The following is a 14,764-nucleotide window of genomic DNA, read 5'->3' on the forward strand; positions in this document are numbered from 1 at the left end:
CATTCATTCCTCCCCTCTTCTCAAATCCCTTGTACTCAAAAGCCAACCCCATACAATGTGGAAATGGTAACCGCCACGAGCTCATGAGCTAATGCGGCCAATTCGTGACTGAGAGAGTTTGTAGCTGCAATATTTGCCAGCGGGCTCTCAGGCAGTAGGCTGGTCTAGAAACCACCATGATGCTATAAGACATACAATTCTTGGCTTTGCTTTAAGCTTGTCAGATTGGCTCAAAAAAAGGAGAGCCCTGGCCAAGAAAGCAAGAACTTAACTAAGGAGAGGGGCTGTAATGTGACCATGAAGTCTCATTTTTGACAGTTAACCCCTTGAGCATGATCCTTTCATAACCTCCTTTGAGGTTTAGATGCAGAAACACAGCCTAAGGAAGATGGGAGGAAAGATGAGCACGTGGCTGTGAATTCTTTGTGTCTCTGCTCTGCCCTTCCCTGGCCTGGAGAGCCTCCCCCTCTCCCTGGAGTAAGGTTCTCCCACCGTTGCAGGGGAAGTGCCAAGGCAGGACCTGTGAGCCCTGCACACCTGCCCCCGCGCCGTCTTCCTCCCCCACATTCTCAGGGCTCCAGCCCAGCCCTCCAGTGCCCTTATTCCTTTCGGCGCATGGGGTAAAAGCCCTTCGCCCTCATGTCATCCGTCCCCCAGCCCTGAGCTCTCCGAAGCACAGGGGTTGCATCTAATCCACATCAGTGCTCACCAAGGACCCCAGCAAACAGGGTCCTGGCAGGGGAAAATGCTCGGTGACGTCTGCTAAATTGGACACAGTCAAAGCCACACAGAAGGACAGCAGACACATAGTCCCTGCAGTTATGAGACTCCATTAACTTGAATTCTGCAAGAATGTCTCTGTCGGGTTAAACTTGGCTGGCTGGGACAAGCGGGCAGAGCAAATAGTATGTGGAATGAAAAATACATAGCAAAGCTCTTCAGATTATTTAAGCCATTTGAGGAAGGGCTTGCGTAGGAATTTGCAGCAAAGCCAGGCACATTCTCTTGGGAAACATTCCCAACAGCCAGGCTTGATTTCCCCCAGGGAGCGGCCCATAGCTCTCCCAGCGATGCCTTTGTCAAAGTGGCCATTGCCTGCCTTTCTCTTCTCTTCCCTTTGGAGCACCTCTTTCTTCAACGATTCACAGTAATGACCACAGCGATGATGGCCTGACCACATGACTGGGACCCATTGTAGGCAAATGTTTTTTCTTCTTAACAGACCTCATGTTTCAGCACCCCCAGGAGGAAGCATTTGGCAGGGGAACAGTTTCCTCATTGAAAGTCTGGGTTCTGCATAAAATACATCAGAAGCTTTTAGCCCAAGGTGGGTGGGGACGGGGTAAGTCAAACACATGCTCTGCCAGTTAGGACACTTGGGAGTGCCAGTGACAGAAAACCCAACTCACCAGGCTTGACCAAAAAAAGAGAATGTTTGGAACATATTCCTGAAAATCCAAGATGGCGCTAGCTTCAGGTGCAGCTGGTTCCAGGGTTTCGGATTGTCACTAGGACGCAGTCTTGGTCCGTTTCCCTTTTTCAGAGCTACCCTTTTCTGATTGTCTTTGTTCTCCAGCTCCAAGTTGTGGCAAGTTGGCTGACAGCAACTCCAGGAGACACGTTCCTAGATTCAAACTCAATGAAAAAGAGCTTTTCCTCCCCTCGTTATGGGAAATAACCTCCTGGGCCCAGCAGTCATTGGCCCAGATTGGGTCATGTGTCTATCCTGGAACCAATCACTGAAGCCAAAACGATAGAGCTTCCCTGCACCACTAAACCTAGGTCACATGATCCCACCAGATCAACCTGGAGCATAGCTCTCATTCAAATCACGTGGATGGAGAGTGGGAAGAGCAAACCATTGCCCAAAGGAAATCTGGAGTGCCGGACCCATGTGGATCACGAGCTGTAATAAAAGCAAGTATCCATCATACAACCAAAGAGAGAACCACGTAAGCAACAGCCCATAATCCACGCTACTGAGAGAATAGTTGGAGTCCTAGAAACATCCACATCTCTACATCAGTTTTGAGAAGTCACGAAACTTAGTGTGCTATTGCTTAATTTTTTAATTTGTTGTTGTTACTGTTATCATTATTATTATATTTACTGACAAAGACGTTGTGGGATCCACAGCACCATGAATCGTGAGGACGCTTGTTGGTTACTTCCCAGGACCCCAATTGTTCTAGCCAGTAACCCTGTTTTCTGTTGGGGGTTAGGGATTCAGGAAGGTAGACTCTACCCTCACTCCACACTCGGGAGAAGCCAGTTAGCCCGGGCCATCCTCCTGCCCACCAGGATTGGCCCAGGGGTGAGCATGTGACCTGAGCTAGTCCAATTAGAATGACTCTCAGGACTCCTGCTGTTAACGCTAAGATAAGATGCTCTTTCTCTCTGGCAGGATACGAATGAGAAAGTGTGTGTAGCCCTGGAAGGCATCGGGACCCGTCTTAGGACCACAAGGAAAGTAAGACTGAGGGCACCATAGCAGAAGAAGCAGGAGTCGGGGAGGAAGAGAGAGATGGGGGAGGAGAAAGAGAAAGAAAGAAAGCAAGGGGGGGGGGAAGGATGGAGGAAAGGAGGAAGGGAGAGAGAGCGGGGGAAGAGAGAAACTGTTAAACTCTAGATCAAACATCACCTGAAGCCTATAAATTAGGCTGCTTACATCACCAGATCTGCCTATGGATTTTTCAATTTTGTGAGTCAACTTTATTGTTCTTGCTAGTTTGGGCGAGACTCCCCCCGCCCAACGCCTCAGGCGCAGGCCCCTCTCCAGGGGAGAACTTCAAGGGGCCCTGCCCTTCACAAAGAAAAAAAACTGCCCCTGGGGCTCCCACCAACTTCTTGGGGATGGGTTGGGTTACCCCATAGGTGAGACTTTCTATCACTTGCAACCCAAAGCATTCTGATTCACTCAAAACATTTTTGAGCTGCTTCCAAGTCTGGACAGCCCATGCAAGTGTCCATATAATAGTTCTAGGAAAGGAGATATAGTGGGGAAGCACAGACATCTTGTTTGTATGTTATTTAAAACATTTTTTTTTCTTAACGAAGCAATCAATGTTCATTGCAAAAAAAAAAGGGGGGGGGGACATTCAGAACAGCCAGATCCATTAATCAATACCCCCACCTCGTTCCGTGTGAAACGATGATGGTTTCTCGTGATACGAATTTTAAAGTATGTATTGAGTCCTTCCTATGTACTGGGACCTTTGCGCGTTAACAAACCCAAGTAGTAGGCTGCTTTACCCCTTCCTGCAGAAAAGGGTGACCTATAGGGTTACACAGAGGACAGAAAGTGAGGTAGGACAGAGCCCGTGGCTTCTGACTCCAGATTCAGATTTCCTCACCACCGCCCAGACCTACAAATAGATGTCAGAGTTTCTGGAGCTGGTGCTTTGAGTGGGCAGAGAGTGACAGGTGTGGGAGGAAGTTAGGCCAGGAAAATCAAAGCCTGCCTTCTGGTCCTGACTCTGCCACTTACTGGCTGGGTGATCTGGGACCAGTATTTTCATTGGCCGAGGCCGCAGTGTGGGGTGCCCAACGCGTGGTCAACCAGGGATAAACGGATGAGGTGAACCAGTGCGGCGGCGGCTCTGGCAGCCTGCAGGGGGCATTGTGGAGAAGGAAAAAACTAAAAGGCAGAGAGTGCCCACTCCCCCACCCCAAAAGATGATATGCACTCTGCGGAGCCCCCCATAGGCCTCCCAGGGGCACCCGGGGTGGGTGCTCGCTCCTGAGGCTGCGGAAGCCTCTAACAAAGCCCGAACCATGTCAGGGTGGGGGCCGGACCTGGAACTTCCTACGTGTGTGTAAAAGGCTTCATTTATCTTTCTCAGTTCTGCTTGGCGGAGGGAAAAGGCAGGAGAGTGTTTTACTTCCTTTTTTTTTTTTTTTTTTTAAGAAAAATTTCCATCGTAGAAATGGCATGTGTTTATTTTTAAAAGTACAGCTCCAGGGATCTATAATGTCTGGGGGAGAGAGATGGCTTAGGGGCCAGTACTGACCCTCTTGTACTAAAGTCAGGTCTGGGTTCCTTTAACCACTGGACTCTTCCCTCCTAGGCCTCTCTCCTCATAGCAGAACAGAAATCCTGCTCATGAATGAGAAGGAGAATGCCAAAGAAGAGTGAAGTCCAGAGAATTGAAATATCATTATAGTAACTGGCTGACATTTATTGAGTACTTACTATGTGTCAGGCACTGGGCTAAGCGCCTTACACATTGAATGCTCTCAGTAACAGCAGGAAATGGGAATTCTTGTCTACACCTTACAAGGGGCGGAAATCAAGCCTCAGAGAAGTAGTTACCAGCCCAAAGTGGTGAAATGAGAATCACATACCCCAAAGTCTGACCCCAAAGCCACCGTCTCATGCCTGAGGCTAAAACATAGAGCCCATTACTGCTGGCAAGAACCCTCTCTCGGGGAGAAGAAAATAAACCTCAAAGACGAGGTGGAGGTCCTCCCAATAACCCAGCCCTCCTCCATCAGAGATCCTCCCCGTGTGAAATGGCATGACCAGGCAGCTCCTTAAAGCAGGTGGCCTTTTCCATGAGGCTCCCAGGACTTCACTTTGTCCCCATTGGCTTTTAAAGGGGAGGCCCTGGGGAAGGGATTGGATCAGAAGTTCCTGGGGCCCCTACCCATCCTGAGCACATTTCCCAGAGGGCTGGGAGTCAGGGGATGGGACGTGGAGCCCAGACGGCGTGGCTTTTCCCCTGCCTTCCCTAACTGTGACTTCGGGTGAGCTATACAACCTCTCCGCACATCAGTGTCCTCATTGGTTAACTGGGAGATAGTTGTGAGGATTTCATCATGCAAGGTGGTCTCTATAAAGCTCTTAGATCAATCCTTGGCACATGGGAAATGCTTGGCAAAAATTAGTTGCCATTATTCTCCAGAAGCGATCAGTTTCACCAAGCGGACCATGATGAACAGACAGGCACAGACACACACGGTTAGACTGCAAATGGTCAGACACAAGATGTGGTGCTTTTTTATGTTTGGTGTCCCCCACCCCCCACCCCAGGCTCATCTTGCCTGATGTCTGAACCCTCGGAGGCCGCTAGAATTCTCAAAAGGACCTGGTTGGGGATCCCGAGTCTTTCTGTTCCGGAAGATTCCGATATAGTTGCGAAGTTCTGTGGGGTACCATCTGCAACCCTCCCCTCCAGGTCCAGGTTCAGCTAGGATTTATTCAGTTAAGAAAAAGGACAGCACCTGAAATTATGGAAACACTTGTCCCCCTTCACCCATCCTTTCTTTATGGTCCCGTCTTGGATCTTTTGGAGCTGTGTTTCTCAGACATATACCCACATTAGGCTGGTAAAGCCATAGCGTCTTCACCATGATGCGCACGATTGATCCCATGACCGCCTCCGTCATCACCAGTATCATTCCTGTCGTGCCACCATCTAATGTAAACCATGATCCTCTCTATTGTTTACCTCTATCATTGGCAACGCCATTTCAGCATCAGAGCCACTTCCATCACTGATGTTGTCTTTGCCATTTTCGTCTCCACTGTCATCATTATTAGGCTTCCTCTCACGCGATCATCTTTACACTTCCATGATCACCTGCCGCTCGCGGTCAGTCAGAACGCTTTGGTAGCAAGTGACGGAAAACCAAGTCAGCCAGCTTCAAGAGAGACAGAGAGAGGAAGAGAGCGAGAAAGAGAGAGAGGGAGAGGTGGGGGTGTACACACCCAAACTCAAAAGGGCAAGACCATCACAGGGATAACTCTGCCCAAGGGACTGTACCATCCAAACACCGAAAGGATGCTTTCCTTCCCTCCATCTCTTATCCCTGCTTCGTTCTGCTGCCCTACATCTGCATACAGACCCCTCTCCAAGTGAGCCAAGGATCTATATCCTTGCTACATAGTGACATAAAGTAAAAGAGTTTCCGTCTTCCCAAGTAGTTTGGAAAGCTCCAGGGAAAGTCCCTGATTGGTGCAGCTCGGTCACCCTTCGGGCCAATCACAGTGGCAAGACGCATCCGTTCTTGCAATTGGCCCAGCTTAGTCATGTGCTGAGCACAGACATGGCAATTGGGAGAAACTTGGCGAGCAGGTGGGTTTCCTGGTTTGTATCCACGTTCACCTACCCCGTTTACCACCATCACCTCCACCATCATTACTCCTTTCCTGAGAATTATAACGTGCTAAGCCCCGAACCTGATGTTTGAAACCTCGACAGATCTGAATTTGATGACGTCCCCAGCCTTTCAGGGATTTCCCATTTCTGGGAAATAGGAAAGGTGGCACGTTCAAGGAGCTGGACTCCTAGTCCTTGGCCACAGGATGGGAGCAAAAAGGGAGGTTGTGAGAACAGAGTCCAGCGCCTCTGCAGCGGTGGTTCTAATCCCTGGGCAGGCCCAGTGTGACGGGCCCCTGTGCCCAGCCCAGAGGGGGAGCTTCCCCTTCAGATGTGCCAGGCTCCCACGCTAACCCATCACCCACAGCCTGCCACAGCCTTCGGCACATCTGTCCCCCTTCCCGGGGGGCTGGGCCTTGCGTTTGGCCCAGTGCCTCCTGCTCCTGCTCCAAGCAAACATCTGTTTCCACATGTTGTCCCAGAGCCTTATACGGCGGAGGGAAGACTCAGGTTAATACATCTACAGCAGACCCGACTGTCAGCAGTGATCTCATGTCAGGAATGGATTGCTCGAAGAAAGCAAGACCCCTCGCTTCCTGATGGAGGGAGGCCTGTATAGGAAAGACAAACAGGGCATTTCTCTCTCCAGCTTCAGAAATAACCTTAACAAAAGCAACAAACTTTAGAAAAAAAGAGAAGGGGGGAAAAAAGACCCTTGTAATGAGGTTTACAGGAATGCGTGTGCCAGGCAGGTCTGCTTTCACAGCTACTGCAGGAGAAGGAATGAGAGGGAGAAAAACTCTGTAGGGAGGGCAAAGCCCTCTCTGGATTTACTAGCCCTTGGCCGCAGTCCAGACCCTGGGCTAGGCTTGAACTTGGGGGCCGTGTGATGCCTGGGAGGGAAGAGGCTGGGCCCCGGTCTGGCTCTGCACTAGTGTGCTGTGTGACCTTGGACCACACTCTGACCTCTCTGTGCAGTTTCTGCAGGTCCCATATACTAGTGAAGCCCTGGGGAATTTATCAAGTTTCTTCCGGGCAAGGGGTAGGGATATTCCCTAGTTCGAGGCAGGAGAGCTGCTCCGAAGGGGAGACTCGACGACTGAGCTCGCATAGTCCAGACGAAGAGTTTCACAGTGGTGGCGGTCGCTGGTGGGGCTGGGGGGAGGGCGGGGGACAGGAGAGCAGCCAGAGACACGACACCATAACTTGCAGTTCCCAGATGCTGGTAAACAGGGATCGGCTTCGTCAACTAATTGTGTTCTTCCTTACCCGTCTGTCATCAAACAAAAACATCTGTCTCTTAACCGGCAGTCGCTTGCCTTTCTGACATCTCTTCCCCCCATCAGGGACAGCGCAAATCCCAGGATGCTCCTCTGAGCACACGTTTGTGATGCCCTTCCTCTGTCCCTGCACGGGGGCCCAGATTCTGAGCCCCAGACTCTGAGCCGTGTGTCCACAGCTGACAGCTCAGAGGGTCCGCACCCCACTCCCACTCCTCAATGGATTGTCCTTCCTCCAAAACGCTACAAATGGGACTCGGATGGATACATTTGTTCATGGTTTCCGACATCTGCCTGCAGCGTCATCATCATTTCTTCTGGATTTTGTACTGTATTAGAGCCTCACACACATGGTCTCATTGGAGGCTCCCAGGTTCCTCCGAGTAGGAATTAATATTCCCCTGCCCCTGACAGGAGGCTGAGATCCAGAGGTGAAGACACTGAAAGGCACACAGTTTGCACATGGAGAGCTTTCGAGGCTTCAAAGATGGTGTTTTATTTCAACTTGACCTGAGTTAGCAAAAACGGTTTCACCCCAAGCACTAACCTCCACTGATTGATAATAAGCTTCCTGCTTTGAGAAGCCGAAGGAGCGTGTGCGTGCGTGTGTGTAGTGGTGTTCTGTAGTTGATTAGTGATGTCTGCCGATGGTGCGGCAATGAGAGTGTTGGTATGTAGGCCAAACATGCCCTGCCCATGGCACCTGAGAAGAAAGGGATTGAAGAGATGGATGGTTGGGGCTGCTGGGGGTCAGGTGATCACATAATGCCCCCCTAGCAAGAATCAACCACAAAAGTTTGGAACTTCTGCTCTATTCTCTTGGCCCTCCCCCACTTTTTTCTAAATCTGGATCGTGCCACGTTCCAGGATCCTGCTCGAGACTCACCTCCTCCAGGGAGCCTTCCTGAATCTTCATCCCAACTCCAAGTCTCCATCCATCTCCTCTTCTCCAAGTCCCAGCTCACTCACCTGCCTGTATTTTTGGCCTTCAGCTCATGCTCCCTGGCACTCCACACAGGTCCCTACAGAGGCCCCAGGGGATTGCAGATTCTGTGAGCACCGACTCTGGGTTTTGCTTCCACCAGGAGCTCAATCATAGGCGTGGACTGACGGATGGGTCAATGACCTACCCCGTCCCTCCCCTCAGCTGCAGGAACACAGGGTTAGAGGAGAGGTGTAAACTCTGCTTGGGTCTCTGTTGTATACCTCCAATCTCTGCAGTTATTACGGTGGCAATGATGGTCTTGTCCTGGGTGCTGACGTGGCACTTAGCAGGCCCCATGCAGCCAATCCTCACAATGGCCCTAGGACACAGGAATTTTTCTCGCCATATTTCAGATTTAAAAACCGGGTGCAGAGAGGTCACAAGTCACACTGCCGGGAAACAGCAGAGCCAGCCCCTGAAACCATTCAGAACAGCCTCCCAGTGAGCAGAAAACAGGTGTGGGCCCAGTGACGGAATGAGACCAGAGAGGAGATGTCTGCTGAGTTATCCTTGCACCACCTGAGACCCGAGGGATGCGGGCTGTTTGGGGTCTCCAGCTGCTGGTCTGGGAAGGGTCTAGGCACTTAGAGTACACAGTTGGGCATGGCCTTTGCTAACACGATATTCCCCAAATCTTACATCTTAGGGTCAGATGAACTCATAGACCTGTCTTACCAGGCATTCTTCCCAGACTGGGGGAAGGAGTTACATCTGTGGCTCCCAAAGGAGCACACATCCTGGAATCAGGTTAGCGAGTAGTTCCCTCCCACACGAAACCAGCCTTGGCCATGTGACTCGTTTTGGCCAAGTGTTGGACATTAGCAAGTGTCATACCAGCAGAGGCTTCATAAGTCCTCGCCCACCAGGACTTACGTCCTATCAGAACGCTCCCTTCAGACGGCAGCCATCACGCTGTAAAGAGGCTCGGGATGGACCGTGGACGGGTAAGAAGCCACCTAGAGTGGCCCCTGGAGAATGAGAAGCCATCTGGATGTTACACCCCCAGCCGAGCCTGTGCCAAGCTGCCACAGTGCAGCCGCAGCCACAAAGAACAGAAGAACCACTCTGCTGAACCCTATCGACTTACAGAAATGTGAGAAAGAGTAAATCATCCTGCTGAAGGCACTACGTTTTGGGGAGCTTTGTCATGCAGCTATAGATGACTGCAACACCGCCCTCGGTTACTGCCCTCATCGCTCTGAGACACGATGGCGGGGGGGCGGGGGGGGGGGGAACCACTCAGCAGCACACACGTGTTTCTGCATACACATCTGGACCAAAGCCAAATGCACGCGCAGACGTCAGTACGTGCACAGTTGCGCGCGCGCGCACACACACACACACACACACACACACAGACCGAGTGGCTTGGAGACAGTCCAGCCGCACTGCGGGGCAGCCCGGGGCAGCCAGAGCACGCGCCCTCCCCTGCGTGTGCCTTCTCGCGCGTGTGCGCAGAAAGGAGCATGCGTCACACGCGCCGAAACACAAGAGCAGATAAAGGCGCGTACACGCAGCGGGAGCCTAGACAGACGGCCGCTGGGGGGGGGGGGGGGGAGTGGAGGGTCACAGCCCCACGTACGTGCACGTGGTCGTTCGTGGCCCGAAGCCGCATGCCCCCCAAGCTCCTCCAAGCCCCTGGGTCGGCGCGAGGGGGCCCCCGGCGATTTCATCAGCGCAGCCTCCGCACCTGGCTTCGCTCTCTACTTAATGAGAGAGTTTGTTTTGGCCGCAGTTAACAAGGCTCCCGGGGGCCCCCTGGGCAGGCCGGCCCTCCCCCGCACATCTGCAGCCCCTGCCCCTTGACCCCCAGCCCCTGCTCTGCAGCCACAGCCAGTGAACTGATTGGCGTGGCTGCGTGGGAAGGAAGTGGGGACGCGGGAAAAGGCATTTCCAAATGTCTGATCGGCAGCCCCAGGCTGGGGGGCCTCCGGCTGGCCCCCAAACCCCAGAGCGCTCTCCCCAGAGACGCCGCATGCTACTGTACTCTAACCGGGCCGAGCGTTTCGTTCAAAGCTTGTACAAAGTCAGAATTGACAGCCGGAGCCCAAGAGAACTGCCTCGCTCACCCTCTTTCCCCGGAGCCTGAGCTCAGGTCATGCTCTTTGGGAAGCGGCCTCCACAGGGCAGGTCAGCGGCTCCACAACAGCCGGCACCGGGGCACAGCCCCTCACTGGCTCCCCTCTGCCCTCAGGACAAAACCCACACGCTTACCTTGCCCTGCCCCCACCCACTCTTCACCCTAAGCCCTCTCTCTCCTTTGCACTTTGTATTTCAGGCCCGGTGAGCCATTTACAATTTCCCGAAAGCACCATGCTCCCTCTTACCTCCGGGATTTTGCACGGGCAGATGCCTCTGTGCGGCAAGCCCTCCCCACACCCCATCATCTGACTGACTCCGCTCATCCTTCAGGCCCCATCCCCCCCCCCAAGCCTAGTAGCGACTCCCTTCTGCCTCCCCAAGCACCCCCCCGTGACCTCATCGTAGCACTGTCCCCGTGCACCTCCACCACGAGCCTTCCATGTGCACAGAGGTGTCTCCAACACCAGCTTGGGGCCTGGCACTAGAAAGAGCTCCACAAATATTTGCCGAGTGGGTGAATTTCAGAGCAGGGAAGGCCTTTATCCCTTCCAGTTCTCCTTTCCCCTCGTTGCCCATCAACCTCTAAATCTTGCATAAGAGGAGATAGGTGCACAGGTGAAGCAATATAGCTGGGCGAGAGTGGGAATTGGGAGTTCATCCATCCATCCATTCATTCGCTCATTCATTCATTCAAGTACCATTTCTGGGGGCATTTTCGCTGTGCCGAGTGCTGAGCATACAGAAATAAACATGGTCCACGCCTGCTCTCTAGCAACACACACCCTCGGGGAGAGGATTGACACAGGTCATGGGATGTGGTTTAGGCTACACGAGGCAGACCAGAATAATTAGTCTGTGGCTCAGCTGAGACAGGTTACTTCTCCCTCACATGAAAGTCTGGGCTTGTCTGGCAACTCAATCCCACAAAGCCACCAGGGGCCCAGGCCCCTTCTATCTTGTTGCTTACCACATGCAGGCATCAGAAGCAGAGCTGGGAGGAGTGCCGGCCTGGCAGGGATCATAAAACCTGAGGGCGAAATGAGGAACAGGAAGTGCGAAAAAGCTGTGCATGGGGGAATGTTCTGGCAGGTCCTGGGCCAGGCTTCCTTGGGTTAGGTTTCCCAGTTGTGGTTACTATGGGGGGAAAGTTGAGTTGGTGTATGCTAAGCATGGGACAGGCAGTGGAAGCAAAGGGATCCGAAGGGAGGAACAGATTTGAAAGACACTAAGGAGGTAGAATCCACAGGGGTTGGTCCCAACTGGATGGAGGAAGTAAGGACGAGGGCAAAGGCACACATCCAGCCTGAGCCACAGGATGATGCCAATGCCGTGCCAGAGGAACGGAAGGAAGGCAGAACAGGGGATGCTCCGCGTGACATGAGGTGGCGGGGAAGGGAGCTCCTAAGGGAGCTGGCAGGAGGCAGCTGGAGGTGCGTGAGGAGTGCTAGGCACAGGCTGTGGGTCTGCACTGGAGAATCATCATCCGAGAGACAGAAACCGGAGCTCAGGAGGGGCACGATCCCCCAGGAGGAGTGCTCAGTACAGGGACTTTCTACCTTGCACGCACATCCCAATCTGCCAGGGAACTTCTATAAACAGGATGGGAGCCTGGGATTCCTGTGCCCCTTCCACGACCACAAAGAGCTTCTGGCTCTGTAAGGTGGGGAGCCCCTATCTGTGACTCTGGGCTCGGAGAAGAAACCCCATTCACACTAGCTTAAGCAAATATGACTCCTGTAATTGAAAAGTGTAGGCCTTGGGGCCCCTGGGTGGCTCAGTCGGTTGAGCATCCGACTTCAGCTCAGGTCATGATCTCGCAGTTCCTGAGTTCGAGCCCCGCCTCGGGCTCTGTGCAGACAGCTTGGAGCCTCGAGCCTGCTTCGGATTCTGTGTCCCCCCTCTCTCTCCGCCCCACCCCTGCTTGTGCTCTGTCTCTCTCTGTCTTTCAAAAATGAATAAACATAAAAAATTTTTTTTAAAAGAAGAGTGCAGGCCTGGATGAGTTTCAGGCACAGTTTGATCCAAGAGTTTAAATATCTTCAGGACTCAGTCTCTCTGCGTCTCTGCCTGCCTCTCCACTCGTTTCATTTTCAGGCAAGATCTTAATGAACTGTGGCAAGATGCCTCCTGTAGCCCTGGTTGGTGCTCTCTTAGAAAGCCCACTGTGGAGAAATAGCTGTTCCTTCCCAACCTTAGAGGATAAGAGCCAAGGGGTGTCTGGGGGGCTCAGTTGGTTGAGCGACCAACTTAGGCTCACGTCATGATCTCACAGCTTGTGGGTTTGAGCCCTGCGTCGGGCTTTGTGCTGACAGCTCGGAACCTGGAGCCTGGTTCGGATTCTGTGTCTCCCTCTCTCTCTGCCCCCCCTTCCAAAAATAAATAAACATTAATAAATTTTTAAAAAAAGAAGATAGGAGCTAGGCATGGGGTCAATCCCATCAGAGCCACATGGACTGAGAGTAGGGGGCTCCCCCAAGGGAACGTGAGCCACAGTCATGGGGAGAAGTGAGAGTAGGTTCCGGAGATAAAACAACAGGAGTCCGCACTCCTGTGGCCTCTATGGGTGATTCTGAAGCGGGTGGCACAGCTCAGCAGCGACGCTGTGACTCCTGAGGAGTTGTAACCACCATTTTTGACGCGGGGAGAAGTAGAGGACTCTTCAAGAAGGACTAAAAATCAGACTGGAGAGACAGGAGTAGACGAGGCAGTGGGGTCTCACTTGCCGGGACGGTAAGGGTTTCAGGAAGTGGGAGGTTGAGAAGCAGAGAAGTGGGGTTTGCACCCTAAAATTGGGTTTGGAGAGAACAATAGGATTTTAAGGTGCCCAGAGCCCGTAAGCAAAGGATGGACTTTCTGGAAAAGGGTCCCGCAGGAGCAAATACGTGGAAGCAGAAAAACACAGAAAACACTTTGGAAACAGCCCATGTGCATAGGGGTACTTTTCCTTAGCTTTCCATCCTGGTATCCAGAATATCTGTTTCCTCCAGGGGTATAAGCATGGCCACAGAGCAAAGTCAAACTCTTTGGGTTAATGCTGAAAGCCACTTCTTACTACAAACAAGAAATTCTTCCTGAGCCACAGGATCCCTGCCCTTCTTCCCAGGAACCCCCACAGCACTTTCTTGTGGCCCGTGCACTGTTTTGGGGATGTTTCACTGTTCTGCCTTACGTGGCAGCTGTTTTCGAATATATCCAATCTTCCCTGCTGGATTTTGAGCTCCTGAAAAGTAGGGTCTTTTCTTCCCCGTGTCCGTAGCTCCCGGCCCCCACTTTTGCAGAAAGAGTGTTCAGGATAAGCCCAGTTATCTTGTGTCTATGGTAAGCAATGCTTCGCTGGGGGGGAGAATTCTCCAGACGGTATACAGAGAAGGGAAGGGACATTGGGGGATAGGACCCCCCCCCCCACTTAGACTGAGGCCTGCCTCCTACAAGCTGCTACCCCCAGCTTTCAGTGATGGGGAAATGGAGTCTGTGACTCATCTGCTTTCCCTTGGGATTGAAATTTCTTTCTGTTTCACAACGGGGAGCCCAGCAGCAGCTGTATCTTAGCTGGCACCAGCAACTATGAATCCCAAAGAAGAAGCAGATGCCATTTTTAAGGGCCTGCTCTGTGCCCGAGCACTTTGCTGAGCGCTTTTCCTGCATTACCTCGTTAAGCTGCCCAAGCTTGACACAGCTGTGATTTATACCCAGGTTTCTCTGACTCCAGAGTCCCCTGGAAGCCCCTGAGGTTCAGACATGCGGTTTGCGATGCCAGGGTCAGGCTAGCACTGCACCTCCTCCTTGTTTCCAGCTCCAAGTCAACGGTCTCACCGGCTGAGCATTCCTGGGGGCTCCTAAAGTCCGCAAAGGGGAAAGATCAGCTCGCGGAACAAGGAAGGAATGAAACTAGCCCCCTGTGCTGTCCTTCCATTCCCAATAGCCTGGGGGGCCGGCCGGGGGTGAAGGTAGAGAATCCAAGTCCCAGAATCTCTGGCAGGCAACTCAGTGCAGAAATTCTCTGGCGCCCCCTGGTGGTCTCCAACACCCATGGGTTCTCTCAGGGATCGTCTTGAGTGGCTGGGGGGAGGCACCCATCTCCCCTGGGGGGAACACAGGCGCCCTTACCCAGCGTTCCACCTCAGGGAAATGCTAAAGCTTGCACTGACCTGGAACCCCTGGCCAACGGCACTCTCCCAAGCATAATTTGGTACCCCTGTAGTCCCCATGGGGCTGACTGACCAAGCCTGCAATGCTAAAGCGTTTATTACATATGAGCACTACGTTACTATGTTACTCTCTTAAATGTGCTACACCCTTAGGTGTGCCTTGTCACT

Source organism: Panthera pardus, unplaced genomic scaffold (assembly GCF_024362965.1).
Source record: "Panthera pardus isolate Hobbes unplaced genomic scaffold, ASM2436296v1 HiC_scaffold_22, whole genome shotgun sequence".
Lineage (NCBI taxonomy): Eukaryota > Metazoa > Chordata > Mammalia > Carnivora > Felidae > Panthera > Panthera pardus.